Source organism: Macrobrachium rosenbergii, chromosome 11 (assembly GCF_040412425.1).
Source record: "Macrobrachium rosenbergii isolate ZJJX-2024 chromosome 11, ASM4041242v1, whole genome shotgun sequence".
Classification (NCBI taxonomy): Eukaryota; Metazoa; Arthropoda; class Malacostraca; order Decapoda; family Palaemonidae; genus Macrobrachium; species Macrobrachium rosenbergii.
The window spans coordinates 17,776,862-17,795,197 of record NC_089751.1 but is presented as its reverse complement, the minus strand read 5'-3'; the positions used below and the strand labels follow the sequence as shown (position 1 = coordinate 17,795,197).

The following is an 18,336-nucleotide window of genomic DNA, read 5'->3' as shown; positions in this document are numbered from 1 at the left end:
GTCATTCTGCCGTCTGCTAAATGGCCCCTTCTGATCTCACGAATCTGCATCTACTTACCATGCTTTTTCTCAAACTGTCCTCATTAATCTGAATGGGATAATGCCATTACAATAACACCAAATAAGAAGGAAAAAGGCCGAGTGATTTATTTCTTTAACATGAAATTGATTCATCAAGCTTAAAAATATATTTTTTATCCTATACTTTATTCTAGTGACAAATATTGTGAAAATGGGACGCTATCTCTCTCTCTCTCTCTCTCTCTCTCTCTCTCTCTCTCTCTCTCTCTCTCTCTCTCTCTCACCGCATAACTGGAACCAGTTAATCAAATCTTTCGTCTCTCCTTTCCATCCTCTGAAAACTTTCCTCAAGGGTAATTTTAGAATTCTATGCCATTTGCATACCAAAGTCTGTATTTTCATTCTCTCTCTCTCTCTCTCTCTCTCTCTCTCTCTCTCTCTCTCTCTCTCTCTCTCTCTCCTCGTCCTCCGGCACCTCCTTCACTCACCTCCCACACCTCAGCTTGATTCTTTCTTTAGCTCTTTCTTTGTTTTCTAGTTTCTCTCTTCGTCGTTTCTGAAATTCTAATTTTAATTTTCAGTAGCATGTGAAAATATAATGCCTCGCTTGAGGGCTTCCCTGAAGCGTCGGCAGTTACTAGAAAGAGTTACTTACCATGGAACGTAAATAGTAATAGCAATAGCCACATGTCTATTTGATTAAAGTTTTATCAAACAGGAAAAGGTATTTCCTGGAGCATAAAGAGAAATGTCAACAAAATAACCTCAAAAGAACAATTCGGACACAATTGCAGGACGAAAACAGCTCGAGGCTTAAGCCCGCGTCAATTTGAAGACGCTGGTGAAGGTCATATGAATTTTTCTGTTTCAACATATTCTTGTAAACAAAGACATTTGAATTCGAGTTTGTAAATACTATTTTCTTTCCAAAATGTCTTAAAAACATGAGCCAGCTAATGTATAATCACCCATTTAATATTTATAGACAGAGCGAGATAGAGAGAAGGGGGGGAGGGGGGAGAAAGACAGTGATAATTGCGAGAGTATAAGTTATTACATAATGAGAAAGGTATAAAATCTGAACTTCCTGGAAAGGAACGTCTCAACAGAATTTTATTTCTAAGAAATGAACCTGTTTTCAGATCGGTAACAGCCCTAGTTCACCCGAAGAGAAATGAAAACAAACGATGAAATTTGGAAGCCCAACCGTTGGGACGAAAATGTTTTCGTAAGGCTTATTGCTACTGAAAAAGACGCCATATCATTAAAGCCTAGCGTGAAGAACGTAGTTTGTTTTCTTCTCTCTCACTAATGAAAACTACAGTATTATAATATGATATTAGAAATTTGGAGTCATCCATATTATGGATACTGTAATCGTTGTTATGGGAAATGTAGTCGGGCTTCCAGACTTTATTCCTACGGCAGGTAGTGAGCAGAACTTATATTAATTTACGATATTTTTTATATAATTTTTTCAAGTAGCAACCGCCGTCATAATATGTAAAGCCCGTATTCAGATTTAGCTTTAATGGTTAGGCTGGTTTCATTATATTATAATACTGTTGGTTTACCTTATTAACTCTTTGATATAGTACCGATAAGGTATAAGATTTGTGTCGTTTGAAATATTTATATTATAAAATTAATCAAAGTGGCCCACATTTTCTTTCAAAATGGTAAGAAATATGTCATAACGAAACTGTGATTCGATTCCATTACAAGAGGAATAAAGGTAGTCAACAGTGTATACATTAAGTTAAAATAACTTACTTCACCTACAAAAAAAATCAAGAGCTAATGAAACATTATTTTCAATATTTATACTGAGTTTTTTTTTTTTATTTCAGTATAGGATACTGAAATTAGAACCTAGGTTAATAACAGATAATTAAAGGACTCCCTTTACCTAGAGGGAGAAGGTATGCCCAGCCAAATAACAAGGTAACCAAAGTCGTAGGACGGAAAGTTTTAATTGCACATGTACAACCAGGAATGTCTTGGGAAAGCCTCTAAGCCAAGTTAGAGTAGCACAGGAAATGTAGTGAAGTAACACAGTTAAGGTCAATTTCTCTCGTGCTTTTGAACTTTTGCGTCAGATGTACAAAATAATTTGTGCAACGTTTGATAGCAACCATTGCTATAGAGGATTTTAACAGTGAGATTTATATTTTAAGGAAAACGTTTCGTTTTTTTATTAATAGCATCATATTTCCCGTGTATGAATAATAATTAATAATAATATCAGAACATAGATGAATAATGAAAGTTTGAAAAATCGCCTAGATGATAATATAGTCTTTGCCCTCTCTCATCAACTATTTACGAGTGAAGAGTGAAGGGTTGTCTGACAATGAGTCGTTTCAGCATTCAACATTTCACCTGATAGCAAGAATACTGTGAAAACTGCGCAGTAAGGTACAGTTGATTACATCTTTTCACGTCGTTATAGCAAAACTCTTAAGAGCGTTCACGTGAATTCAGCTGGAATGGAGATCCATGAACACGAAAGCTATCTTTAAGCTTCCAAGAAACTATAAACAGACTTAAACAAAGGGGAACCTTGAACAAATCAATGCTAGTAAGTATCCAATGAAAAAAAATTTTAACCATTAAATGAATTTAAAATGAGACGGCAGTAATTTGCAAAGATTTTTCAAAGATAATTGCGTATCGTATGTAATAGAGAATTTTATGGATTCGTAAACATTGGGTTATGACTTTTGCTTACCACTATTGTGAAAGAATTTGTATATCATAGGGAGTTTTGCATTGGTATCCTGGAAAAATAATTGATCGATGTTTATTGTTGATGTATCTAGTTATTTTTCTTCAAACTCAGTGTCACAAAATAAAGATGCCATTATGAGAATAGGCTGAATGGGAAATACCTAAAACATCATCAATAACAGAAAGAAAAGCGGCAAAAGTATCATATTTACTTACCTTAATTTTGAAACACTTAGATGTTATGGAAGGTTGCTAAACATAATAGTAAAGAATTATTTGCTTTTATAGTAAATGAAATCACAATAATTTGTTGTCTCATTATTACTGGGTGAGAGAAAAACAAGCAGAGTGCCATATTTGTATGTGCATGCATCCAACAGTGGGTTAAAATATATGACACTTCTTAAAAATTTCTTTGCTCCAAGGATATAACTTGGAAGTTTTTTGGGCTTACTTTTGCACATTTATGACAACTAATTGCTTATGTGGAAACTTCTGATATTTCAGTACTTAATATTTGAATATTTATGTGAATATTTACATATAATTTGGAAGAGGCTCTAAGGTGGTTTAGCCTCAGGACCCAGCCAACTAACTCATAGCTTTGAGTGCTTATATCAGTTTCTGATCGTAGTGAATCACGTGTAAAAGTGACATGGAAAAGGTACTCACCTAGTCATTGACCTTAGATTCAAAATGCCGTAGGTTTTATAGGAAGAAGACAGGACACTTACAGAAGATCATGCTACAGATGGAACAGAAAGTAGACCTATGTATTGTCATGTAATGATAAGCCAAGACAAACTATCAAAGCAACTGAAATAAAAATTGAACAAATCATGCGTATAAAGCAAAAAATTGTTAATCATGATGTAACATCAGAGATATTGATAATTTTTGTTTTGTTTCAAGAAAACGAGGAAGATTGGAGGAGAAATTTTGAGAGGATACCAATGTCAAGACTCTTATACGAAAGGACGTCATCAGGCAACAGAATTAAAAGTATCAAAATAAAAATAGAAAATATTGAGATTCATACTACATTCAAGTATCTTGACAAAAACTACCTTTGCATGATAAACTCTTAGTAGTATAAGTTATATATTGATTATGAATCCCCACAGAGATTTTTAAGACGTCAAATTCAAAGGAAGTAGCTATTTACCCCAATGTAGTCGTCAGTTTGTGGGACTAGAAATGTGGGGCAACAATATCTTTGCACCACTGATTTGGGATACAAAGAAACACGAAGCTGGATGAAAAATCAACATTTCTGTTTCCTCTGTCGTCACATCCAATACATGGATAACAAGTTAGCTAAGCAACAAAATCCAAACTGAGAACTACCTGTGCCACCAAGACAAGAAGGTACAGAGTGGGTACGGCAAAGTATAGGCTATAATATAGACCCTCGATGGATTATTGTATTTCACATAAAACAATTTGGCACTCACAGCGTCCACACTGACACTAACCAACCGCACCCACTGCCTGAACTAACGAATATGTAATCCCTCAGCGGCAGAGACCATTAAAAATAAATCAAACATCGAGAAAACTTCCATACAAAATCAACAACTTACAAATAGAAAGTCTGGACCAGATTACCCAGCACCCGAAAGAGTTTCCCAACAAAAACATTGATTTAAATGACTCCCAGCTGAGTGGGAGAAATGTCATACAGTTTTCCAACATTAACAAAATGTTATTAATGGGTACAGCATGCAATTGCGTGTTTGGTTCGTCAGCAGTCCAGCTGCTATGTCAGCTATTTCTGTTGCCTTCGCTCTATAGAGTATAAATACTCGTACAGTATATGCATCAAGTTGACATCAGTCGTTTGCCATACACCAGCTCTCAACCAGAAGTCAGAGTCAAATTCTTCCTTTTATATCTCCCCAAAAAAACTGCATTTTGCAGGCTTGCCCTTAAGTGATATGTTTTATGATCATCAATTCATGTCCACAGTTTATTATTGATGTTTAAAAATCCTTGTATATCTCTAGCACGCTGCTGTGATGCGCTAAGATACATGAGGCAGATAATGAACTTCACTGGTTCCTCTTCCCCCTATGCTCATTAATTTGCAGTATCTACATATAAATACTCTCTCTCTCTCTCTCTCTCTCTCTCTCTCTCTCTCTCTCTCTCTCTCTCTCTCTCTCTCTCTCTCTCTCTCGTATTTGTTATGCATATTATTTAATGTTATCACTAGTGCAAATTATACCGAAATTGTTTCGGCTAGAATTTCAAAGAGGTGACGAAGACACGTATGAAAAGAAATGACCAGAGAAAGATTTGTCAGAAAGAAAGGAGCGAAGTAAGTGGCAGAGAAGGAGAGTGAGAAGGAAGGCGTGAAAATACAGGGTTTTGTATGCAAACGGCAAGAATTCTTAAATTACCTTGAGAAAATTTTTAAGTGTCTGAGAACAAGATTAACTTTCCGGTTGTGGAAAGAGAGAGAGAGAGAGAAGAGAGAGAGAGAGAGAGAGAGAGAGAGAGAGAGAGATAGAGAGAGAGAGTCATATTTGTCTTCTGTAAATGACAAAAGAACACGCATCTTAATGTAGTATTAAAAGAAATTAGACAATGAATTATTCACGATTCTTTCTCAGCTGTTTATTATCGTAATATCTTAATGATTTTTAAAACAACTTAATTCAAACTATATAAACATGTACAAATTTACTTTATAACAGACATTTGAGCCAAGGTGGTACACATACCGTTTGAAGACGAAACAAACCATGCAAAATATTACAAACAAACATACATACTCACATGACAGAATGAAAAAAAAACATAGAACCTTGTAAAACAGATTCTTTAACCTGTCTAGGTTATTGGATAAGAAAACGAACTGTCTAATAAAAAAAGTTGGCTTTCGCCAGAAAATACTTGTCTTTTAATGAAACTAAATAAAAGGCTAGATACGAGTGTCTGAGGAAGAATCCAAATAGGAATAAATTTAAAGCAGACTTAGAAGAACAGTGAGTGCGTGAACGTGACATATAGCTTAATATATAACAATAATATCATAGTGTAAAATAAAATTATGCCTTTTTTTATAGATTTGTTATTATGTATTGTCAATTCTTACTCGGGCACTTTTGCGACTATCTTATTATAATCATGTTGGACTCATTTGCTCTTCGTGTCTTGTGTTCTCTAGGGTAAATGAAACAGGCAGAATCAAAAGATGATGCTTGAGGAACAAGTAAAGTAATTATATTGAAAATTTGAGGTAATATGATAGATCCTCAGACTGTTTTGATATGGGGTGGTCATGTGGAAAGAAAGGAGGATATTTAGTTTGCGAAATGGGTGTTTAACTCTAAGGGGTTGTGAAGAATGAGGAGAGGAAGATAAATAAAGTATAGGAGAGATGGAGTGGAAAATGCACGGAAAGAAAGGACCTTGATGTACAGGAAGAGCAAGAATGAACTCGGTTAGACGTGAATGGATTGGTTCAAGTGTGAGGATTCGATGAATTGTAGATAAGCCTTCTTTGTGGATGTAAGAAGTAACTGATATTGTGGAAGGTTTTGCACAGACAATTCATACCCATTTCGTCACTAAAATAAGAATGAGGCTGTGGCCCATTGTCTCGTTTTTATATATATATATATATATATATATATATATATATATATATATATATATATGTGTGTGTGTGTGTGTGTGTGTGTGTGTGTGTGTGTGTGTGTGTATGTATATATGTATGTACAGTGTATATATATATATATATATATATATATATATATATATATATATATATATATACATATATACACTTCGTGATTCCTTAGGATACTTAAGGCCAGTTTATTGTAAATATTTTATGTACTGTCAAAGTGGTGACAAACTAGGACAGAGACGTAAATTTTAAAAGTCATCCAGAAATGTTAACTGAAACATCGTTGTTCTAAATTTATCATCCGTAAAACTTGAATGCAAGACTGAAAATATTTTGCCAAGTAAAGCACAAGGTCATGTACTGACCTGTGGCTTCCTTCGTGGCTCATTTTCTTACGAAGATAACTGACTAAAATGGTGGAAAATTCACGGTTATTTTGAACTTCTATATTGTTCAGCATTTGTTTAGTTTTGAGCATATTGAAATAAAACGTAGAATTTTTATCTATCTACGTATTCCTTCCTGTATGATTCGAAGGAATAGATAAGTTTTAAGAGAAGTTAGCGTAATAGGAACATCTGAAATGTTAAGAAAGAAATAAACTAGCATTTATACCAAACATGATATTAGCTATGTACAGAACTTGGAATGTAAGACCATAAATTATGATATTTCTTTAAAAATACAAAATAAAGTTCGCAGAGACGAGACGCAATTTCTTTCTCAGACATGGCCACACCTACCCGCCACTTCCATTAATGTGGAAAAAAAAAAAAAAAAACACAGTGTGTTTTAGGCAGAGCTTGGTGGAATTGAAATACGCTCCACAACGGGAGAGTTGTTAATTCTTACGTCTGTAACCAAAAGACCAAAGAGAATGCGGCCAGCGACTTCCAGCGGAAAAAAATTTTCGTTTATATCTTACTTCCATCCTATCATCTTCTTAGGTTTTGCTGCACAAATTCTTTTAAAACAGTATAGTGCCAATGTTGGTCAGTTTTACGTGCAACAAAATCTATCTATGCATGATAAAAATTATGGTGGTATCATTATATTATTAATGAAATGTTTATATCTCTTTGAGTTATTAAGTTTGTAGTAAAAAAATTAAGAAAATTTGCTTTTTACCACCAGCTAAAAATTTTCATTTGTTTATGTATACATTTTTCATGTAAAGAAAGAATAATCAAGGCATCAGTCAGACAGCGATAATATTAAGGGATTAAAGTACCCGTTACTTTCTTATGATTTAAATAAAAAGGATGACATATTACATAAAACAACTCAGTATGAAAAGGCAATATCTGATTTTTTTCCCCGGTGTTATAAATACTTGACTAATAGTGGAGACTATAGTATTGTGACAGAAGACTTCATAGACTTGAATTTCAGCGAAAAATAATTGAAAATTTGCCAGCTTAAAGATCCTAAGAGGAAAAATAGTAGATAGTCGCGAATGACCTTTGCTGGTAGTGAATATAAATTAGGGATTAATAGCAGATACCTAAGAAAATTCTAAGCCTGAAATTGTGCTTCATATCATTTTAGTAAGACGGTGTCTTCATTATAGGTTTTCTAAGATTAATGCTCTTTTTTTTTTTACCAGAATGATTTTTGGCTTTGGTAATAAGTTAGTGGAATGTGATCATAATTCCACGGTTGTTAAAAGCATTTGCTCTTTCCTGTTAGGAGTTAATATAAGTAATATCAGAGACCGAAGACAGTAACAACAAACGAATACACCGTATAACAGCATAGACAATGATACTGAATATTATATATTAGCTCCTTTGACGTTAAACTCAAAACTTCATTTTGTCTCATCGTGCACTATGAAACTTTCTTAATTTGTCATATCCTCTTATTACAGGGAGAAGGTTTTGTAATACCAGTTCCTTGGTTCTTCCATAAAAGGAGCATTGCTGCCGCGGTTGGATGGCGATACCACAGCAGGACATTAATCAACTAGGTAAGACTCGCTAAAAGGGCGCGCTGACCGCCGAATTTCGAGGAATCATCCATTTTTAGGTTTTACAGTTTTGGACTGGTATGTCTAAATAAACATGTTTTGAAATATTATTGCTAAAAAAAATTTTTAATTGGGTTGTTTTACAGTTTTGTTCACCGCATTTACCGGCGTTTGATAGACATTGAGCGAAAAATTGTCGCAAAATTTCTATATGACTTTTTAGGTGGAAGTGAGAAATATACTTTACTTTCCTACTAAAATACACATTATCTTCGGTAAAAACTGGCTCTTTCTCTAAAAAATATAATATCTGGGAAAATATGTATCTGTATATCTCGATATCGCCCTGTGAACGACATTGCGCGACAAATTGTCGTACAATGTCCAGGGACGTTCCTGGACATTTTGGGGCCCGGGGGGCACAGTTCCATTTGGGGCCCCTCTTATGGGGTGGGAGGCGAGCGAAGCGAGCCAGTGCAACGGGGGGGGGAGAATCTTTTTTTAGAATATGAGCAATTATAGGATCATTTTAAAGGCACTTGTAAATGCAGTTGCTTTAGATCGGCCCTGCCCTTACCCCTATCAACGTTACCCACCCTCCTCCGATCCGTATGAGAAGGTCTATAATGGGCTCTACGATTGGGAGGGACCCCCTGGAGAGCCCATTTTCTTTTACTTAACATTTTTGTTACACTTTTGTTCACAAAATTGGAAATTGGGGCCCTTTAGTGGGCCCCAAACTTTCGGGTCCAAATATAAATGGGGCCCTTGACCATTTCGGGACCACTGGATTAGCTTGCCCTGTCATAGCAGCAATGGCTAAATTTCGCATTTTGGGACCCTCCCTTACTTTGAGGCCCGGGGGGTTATTTCAAACAGCGCCCCCCCCCCCCTCAGGAACACCACTGACAATGTCTGTATGACGTGCCAATTCTGGATAGCAGAAAGTGAGAAATTTACTTCGGTATCCTACTAAAACTACCCATTTTCTACGATAAGAGCTGGTTCGTTCTCTAAAAAAAAAAAAAAAATATCAAATCAAGTAAATATGTATCTATGTATCTCAGTATTTTGAACTCGTCCGAGTCGTATCACAGATGTACCATGCCAACTTGTATGTATATAATATTTTGTATTTCTTGACATATTTTTACCACGTATTTTCGGAAATATGAAGTTGTATAAGTACGTAACAGTTCCAAACAGAGCGTCAGGTTTTACCAATAAACCATCTCGATTTGTATGTGGTTCTGGTTCAAGCGATATCTTAGTGGTTTGTGACGCATTTCCTTTTCGGATTTTCTTAGCGTGTAGTGCATTCACGCAACTCCATTGCCATAAACAAGAGAAGTACCACCCTTTTGAGGGAGAAATTTGAACGGCTGCGTCTCGTAAGTTTGTTACAAGAGAGGGACGAAAGCAAACGGGATTCGTCTCGACTTGCCTGGGATAGCAATAATGCCCTAACGCCCATATCTAGGTAAGAGATGTTTTCCTATATTAGTGATATTCTAATTAGTGATTACTATTTTTTCATAATATTATAATAATTATATAAGACCGCAAAGCTTGATTTTACTGCAGTGAGTTGTCGTCTGAATCGTGACTTGTGTAGGCTTGGTTGTTCAGAGTTTCTTTACTTTATCCTCTCGGTTGTTTGTTTATTTGCCTCTCCAGTATCCGCACGGAAAATATGTACAGTGGTAGCGTATATAGGTTATGAAGAAAATTTGTATTGATAGTATATATTTTTATAGGTTATGAAGCAAAATTCAGGACGAGTGTAAAACAATGGGAACAAGCCTTTCCTAGAATACCATGTCCTGACCTAACCTCATTAGGGCATTTATTTTTATAATTTATGAAAAAAATTTCACACTGATAGCATGTAGACTACAGATTTTTATAGGTTATGGAGAAAACATTATATTGATAGCATATTATACCAATGAATTTTTATATGTTATGACAAATCTTTGCACTGATATATATATATATATATATATATATATATATATATATATATATATATATATATATATATATATATATATATATACACACACACACACACTCACACATTATATATATATATATATATATATATATATATATATATATATATATATATATATGTATACAAATATATACATATATATATATATATATATAAATATATATATATATATATATATATATGAATATCTTTTACTGTAATACAATAATATAATATGAAGATATAAAAAGGCCCATAAAACACTATTTGAACGTTGCAACCATATATTTCGAGCACTTCCTTCTGTGTCCATGTTCACTGGTAAAATATGGGGAGATGATGTGTTACAAGAGTTACTGCCACACCTACATATGCTTTGTATACATAACCTTGTAAAATCATATATCCATATTTTACCAGTGAACATGGGCACAGAAGGAAGTGCCTGAAATATATGGTTGCAACATTCAAATAGTGTTTTATGAGTTTTATATATATATATATATATATATATATATATATATATATATATATATATATATATATATATATATATATATATATATATATATATATATATATATTTATATATATATATATTATATATAAATATGTATATACAGTATATACATATATACATATATATATATATATATATATATATATATATATATATATATATATATATATATATAAATGCAAATTTTAGGTAACATATAAATGAAGAGAGAGCACATTTCTATTCACTTGGTTACATTGTAAATTTCAGGGCATATATCTTATATGACAAAATAGTTTTTGTGCAGAAATCAGCCTTCTAACAGGCATCGTTTCATAGTTATTACAAAATAACCATAATTTGTTTTCTTTTGCCATTTTCCCAAAACTTAGTTTTTTTTTTTTTTTTCAAAAATAAATGCTTATAACTCCAAGAAGACTTAACCAATGTGATTAAACTTTTACAGAATGTAGTATGACTATATATATTGATTTTTTGTGTGGGAAATTTATTTTTGAGCGAAACTTTTTTTTGCATATTTTTGAAAAATGTAAAATCTTTTTATCAAATGCAAAAAAAAAAAAATAAATAAAAATTAACGCAGAGGTCGAATTTCTTAATTTCTCACGTTGAAAATTTTAATTATTAGTTGAAGAATAAGTGGTAAAAATTTGAAGCAAATCCCGTCATTCATAAGGTAGCTATAAGCACTTACTTTACAATGGGACCTCATGGAGTCAGCTCTCCCGTAAAGTAACATTTCCCTTACATCCTTGGCGATAGCCTTGATAGATATTGAATGCCATCAGATTGTATCCTGCTTGCCCATTTTCAATAAGGTTAACTTTTATAAACATTTTGATATGTTTCTTTTTCCTTTGAGTCATGGTTCAGTATATTGTACTCGTTTAGCATAGCAACAGTATCACTGCACTAGAAAGGCTGAGAAGGTATGGAATGTTATTCTTTTCTGTCTTTTTTTAACTTTATAACAATTTCCCTTATAATTTACGGATATATATTTCTAGATTTCCTATGAATCATTATGATACCAACTGACACTAGACCCGTTTACAATTTTTTTTTTTTTTTCCGTGACGGACATACTTTTGTGATAATTGATATAGAATTTCTTCATTTTGTTTTTAAATATCATATATATTTGACAATTCACATTGTTTATTAGCACTAACGTCCTGCTTTTTGTACGCTTGGGCGTTTCGTTCTGAGGAGGCAAATTTGTTTCCTTATGAGGGAATAATATAGTTGTTGCGATATAAAGATACTCTTTTAACTCTTAAGACCGATAAAAGAATGAAACGATATAAATGAATGATATGGGAAGCTCTGTTTCTATGCAGAAAGCTTCTACAAGTTATAAGTGGTAAAGCTTCCGGAAAAACAGGCAACATAATTTTGACCCCCTAAAATCGTTGATTACCTTAATGTATTTTATCCCCATTCGTCCTTATCAACCATCAAAGTAATATAGTAGCCGTGGGTGAATATTCTTACCCCACTATAAGCCAAATTTCCTGGCGTAGTCACGTGGTAGATGGATTTCCGTGACTTGTTTACTGTGGACCATGATGGTAGCAAACAGCCCACTATTTCAGCCTCTCGTTTCGAATTACTGACATGTAAGTGCAGTTCAAGGAACAGTCTCTCTCTCTCTCTCTCTCTCTCTCTCTCTCTCTCTCTCTCTCTCTCTCTCGCGGTTACTAATCGAGAGAAATGGCTATCGCATACTGGTAATGAAATTTCTGTATGAGTTTTTTCTCGGTCATTTGCTCTCCTTAATTGAATGGGTCTCAATCTGTGAAGGACTATTTGCTCTATAAACTTGTTCTGAATTGAAGTCATCAACATTTGTAGTTGATCTGTGAAGGAAAGGAAGGTAAGATTATGATGCAGAATTCATGCCGCTTTTATATGTCAGTGAATAAGTTTAACATTCTTCATTCTATTTTCTTATACCTGGCATACAGTTCACTAGAAAAGTTTAAGCTTTTATCCTTTCGTAAAGGGCTTTAGTTAAGTGACCTCTGCATTTCGCCTCCTTGGTTATTAACCATTTTATTTTGTTAACATTACATAGATCCCGGTCACCCGATGTCTTTTGGAAGAGCTTATATCAGAAGAATACGATCCACAATATAAAGTATACGTCAGACCAATATACTCTTAACGGCCAGATGAACCGTTGAATGAAAAGCCAAGGTTTTACATTTCACCCTTCATCTTTGAACCTCGATATTATTGAGCGCTTTTTATTTTATTCATCTGGTTTTTACAGAGAAGCTAAAAATCGGAATAATTTTTCTCACACAACGAATTAGGAACATGGGATTAGAAAACTGTAGCAAGTTCCGACCATTTTAGAATAAGTTACTGGGAACTTATATAAGTGTAGTGACATACTACAAGCGGCAAACCGTTGCCGCGCGCGGCAGCGGCAAACCGCGAAAGTTTGAACCTGACATACTATAGCGGCAAACCGACCTGCAGTGCGGTTTTCTCTCAGTGTTGTTCGGACATCAGAGTAAGATGGATGTGGCAAATTTCTGACGACTGCTTCGAAGCTACTGCAGATCAAAGTCATCACAGGCAGGGTTGTCAACTTTGGGTTGATAGCGAGCTGAGGGAATTATATTAAAAAACAGTTAAATACAGTTTTGCTTTTAGCCATAAATATTGCAATAGATAGTACTGCGTAATTATATAATAATAGTATTATCTTGTTAGTTTAAAGCCACTTCTACCCATATTGGTGAAATTGGCATTAATAATGAAGCAATGAAAATATAAGGAAATAATAGAAGTAATACATGGAGATTTTCAACATACTTACATTAGTAGAAATATATATATACCAGAAAAGATAAATGTTTTCCCGCCGCCGTGCGCGGCATAGTATGTCAGTAGCCATAGCTTAACATGTGTTGACTCTGAAAACCGCGACCGCGCGCGGTCGCGGCATTATTTTTCCCGCCAACATGTGCGGCAGAAAAAAAACAGACAGCGGCAACCGGTTTCTCTAGTATGTCAGGTCCCACAGGATAACACATGCTGGCGGGATTTTTTTCGCCGCTGCCGCGCGCGGCAACGGTTTGCCGCTTGTAGTATGCCACTACACTTAAGCAACAACCCAGATGGGAGGTGCATATGTGTATATATATATATATATATATATATATATATATATATATATATATATATATATATGCAGAATCACTGGTCACTTTTACCAGACACATATGTAATTCTAATAGCCACAATGCCCTCTTAACTTCGCTAATTCCTCGCGCTTTTTACATACATGACGGCCGGCCATACATACAAGGAGGTCATATATATATCCTTGTGATACATACATACATACATACATACATAAATACATACATACATACATACATACATATATATATATATATATATATATATATATATATATATATATATATAAAATAAACATATATTAACATCCTTTATATTATATATAAAATAAACATATATTAACATCCTTTAATTCTAAACAGGCTGATGACCGAGATCAGCGCTAACCTTGTGTGAAAGAGCATGTGAAGGTTGAAATGGATTAAAAGAGAATATAAAGTAAATTGGAGCAAAAAAAAAAAAAAAATGAAACTGTTAGCAGAGGTAAAAGGTGGATGGAAGTGTTCAGAGGGAGGTTTTCTTCCAAGGAGAGAATGAATGATGATGGGTTTGTGAAAGGGTGAATCGTTTGGAATTTAGGAATGGAAAAGAAGAGGGACAGCAAGAAAACCCTTGTTTGCTTAAATGGGAAATAGACTGAACAAAAGATTATCTCTCTCTCTCTCTCTCTCTCTCTCTCTCTCTCTCTCTCTTCTGTATCGTTTGTTATTGCACAAGGCTACTATTTAGTAGTGCGTCAACAGATTTATATTTAGGATTGTTGAAATAACACAATTTCTTAAAAAGTTCCTCAGCATTTAAGAATTTTTTCCATAATGTTTTCTGTATTAAGTACACTCACCGAAAGATTATTATTACACCTTACAACTTGATTGGCCACTCCCTGGATATTTTTATACAAATATTTGCAGGCATGTTTTGAAAAATTTCATTTTTACAGCGCAATGTTTGGTATTTTGTACATTTTAAAATCACATAAAAGAGGATTTTTATGATATTAATATTTTCAATTGTAGGATAGTTCGTTATACAAGGAGTCCTTAGAAAGCCTAGGTCACTTATGGTAAAAACATACTTTGCAATCTTGTTTACGAGCTCAATTTCAACTATAGTTATGCCATCTGTTTCACAAAAGTACTTCATGTGACCGTTACTAAATTGAGCTTCAAGCTAAATCCGTATCAGTCGAGCGATATCATACACGAAAATTTGTTTTACTGAAATGGGTTATATAATTTTTAAAGAAGTTACGTTTGGAATGTGTATTGAGGACTCCGAAATTATGTCTGGGTAATCCACCTGGATTACAATTACAAGCGGAATGAAGCTTCTAATACCGCTAATATAAGCCGAGCTGATGTATGTGTACGAAGGTCACAGTACTATTGATATAACCGGGAATGAGAGTCAGCCAGAAATTCCATTAAAAAAAAAATACTTACATGAATAATGATGGCCAGCTGTTGGCAGATTGACAAGCTAAACAAAAGAGACCACCAAATACATTTTTAAAAAGGTTTCTGTGAGTTTACTTTTACATAAACAATAAAATGTTAAATAGAATTTAGTTACAAAGTAGAATTTGTCAAGTGCAGTAAACATGGATGTTCAAGGTCATTTTTATTTATTCAGGGTTTTAGTAAACTTCCTGTTTTTCTGATAAAATACTCTGCGCGCTCGCTCTCTCTCTCAAGGTTACTGATGTTTTTATAACATTAATTTCATGCTTAGGCGTATGTATCCAAAGAAAGAAAGAAGAAAATGTAAATATAGCAAAGAGATATACAGTAATGTAAAATCAACAAATATGTACATAAATGTAAAGTTGCTGGGGTTATTAAAAATGCTCACCAAAACATGAGTATAACAGCTTCTTGCCTCATCAGCCTTGGTAAAAACTCTCGAATAATATTTCACAGCATTGGGATAGCATTCCCTGTTAAATAACTCCGGCACTAGGCTGTGGAATTTCGTGGAATCTCAACAAATATAAACGTTGCTGATCTGCAAAAATTATAGCTCTCTCTGAAGGTAGTAAAGGAAACCCTGTTTTGAAATGTAACTTAAAAAGGAGGCCTTAACACTACATCTCTCAGTAATGGTTAATGATGTTCACTTTTCCTCCTAAAATGAGTTTCATTTCGAGGTCGTGAGTAGCTGTTAAGACGTTTGTTTAGATTTTTTTATTTTACAGATTATCCAGAGGAAACACAGCTAATTCCGTCTTCTAAAGATCAACTCAAGATAAAGACAAGGAATGCGCTGTCCTACAGGCACAAATACCTTACAAACACCCAGCTTACATCAAGAGAGAGAGAGAGAGAGAGAGAGAGAGAGCATAACTAGACTAAATGTATATAAAATTAAAGAAAAGAGAAGATACTCACCACTCCAGAAGGAAACGTTTAATCAGACATTTGCTCCAGCGAATGCACCCTTTCCCCTGATCGATGGTTCCTCCAAAACTCCCAATGAGAAAGCTCACGAAAATGTCTTCGTAGGACTTATTTCCCAAGGAAGAAGGCGCCATATTGACCCTTAATGGCGGAGGAGGTAGTTTTTCGGTCTGCTGCTTTCTCGTTAATGAAAAAGATGAAATCTTCCATATGATATGGGCCATTTTGGAGACAGCTCGAATTAGGTATAGTTGTTTTGGTGAGAAATGGAGTCAAACCGCCTTATTTCATTTCTCAACTAGGTCGTGAGCGGAACTTATACTCGTTGATATTCATTCTAATGTCTTCTTTTACCAGACATGAATAGTTATTAATCAGCTTCGCTTGTGATAACCAGTTATGCTTCTTTTTTATAATTTTGTAAATTGGTATTTTGTTGAAAGTTGCAGTATAATAATAATAATAATAATAATAATAATAATAATAATAATAATAATAATAATAATAATAATAATTATAATACTTTATTTCGAATATCAATTATATACAATATGTTACAAGAAAGTTATACCAAGAGGCTATAATTTTTTTTTACTATTAAACAAATTTACAATAAAAGAAACAGTTATGAAATCCGAAGTGGGAATTACATAAAAAGCAAGCGAAAACAGCCTCAATAAAAGCTATATCAACATAATGGACATACTGCACATAACATTCCAGATATAAAACATAAAGGAAGAAGAAACGCTTGCACATATCAGTAGAGTATTCTGTCCCATTCATTTTGGAATGCGCATAAAAAAGCATCACTGTCTTTTAGTGATCGTATTAAAACAGTATATTTCTCAGATCTCTGTTTTAAACTATTACTACATGGCGTCGGATAACACCAAGGCAGGGAAAACCCAGGGCGGACCCAGTGTCACGAAACATAGGAATCATTGCAACTTCGGGTAGCCATATTGTTACGTGACTTCAAGCAAATAGTTTGATTGAATATATGCAGTATAGTAATGTAGCCATATTGTTATGTGACTTCAAGCAAATAGTTTGATTGAATATGTGCAGTATAGTAATGTAGCCATATTGTTATGTGACTTCAAGCAAATAGTTTGATTGAATATGTGCAGTATAGTAATGTAGCCATATTGTTATGTTACCAAGCAAATAGTTTGATTGAATATGTGCAGTATAGTAATGTAGCCATATTGTTATGTGACTCCATCAGGATTTTTTATATAAAGTAAATAAGTGGTGTTTCAAGCGTTCCTGTCTGGTTATACTAACAGTTATTATCTGTTAACTTTATTTGTCAAGAGAAAATCATTATCGCTACATGCGTTTAACTTTAACTGCAACAGGAGCAAAATATTTATATTTCCATACGAACCTAATTACAAAACAGACAAACAGGAACAGACAATTTTATGAAAATAGATGCCAGTCGGGTTCAGCTGAATCCGTTGTAATGGTTTTCTACCATAGATACGTTTTCAATGAAATATGACTGATTTACATAAAAGGATGATTCAAACTACCTGGATACAACATACACAGCGAAAAAAGATAAGATCTTAAACTAATTATTGCATAAAATACCTTATGATCATTCCCTAAGAGCAGGAAGGAATAAAAATCGTTTGCAGGAATTGCCGGAAGTGACTCATTTTCGATGTTAGATAGTAAACTTTCTTCGAGGTTTGACAGATAGAGTTTTCGCATTTGTTCTAAATAGCAATTATCGAATGAGCCAATAATTGGATATACATTCAGGTTGGATATATCGAATTCTTTTAACTCTTAGGCAATTAGGAAACATTGAGGTAAGATAAGAGATAAGTAAATCCAAAGTTTCCCTGGGAATCTTAAGTTTTTTAAAACGTAGGTAATATATTGATATTCTTGAAG

The 18,336-nt window shown here is 33.9% G+C and overlaps 1 long non-coding RNA gene across 1 annotated transcript in view; it reads left to right on the top strand.

Annotated features, from left to right (window-relative positions):
* LOC136843212 (uncharacterized) overlaps positions 1–18,336 on the top strand; it is a 212,252-nt gene that overhangs the window by 140,488 nt on the left and 53,428 nt on the right. The window contains exon 4 of the long non-coding RNA XR_010854479.1: positions 8,259–8,357. This is a non-coding gene — a long non-coding RNA (uncharacterized lncRNA). The remainder of the gene's footprint in view (positions 1–8,258; positions 8,358–18,336) is intronic.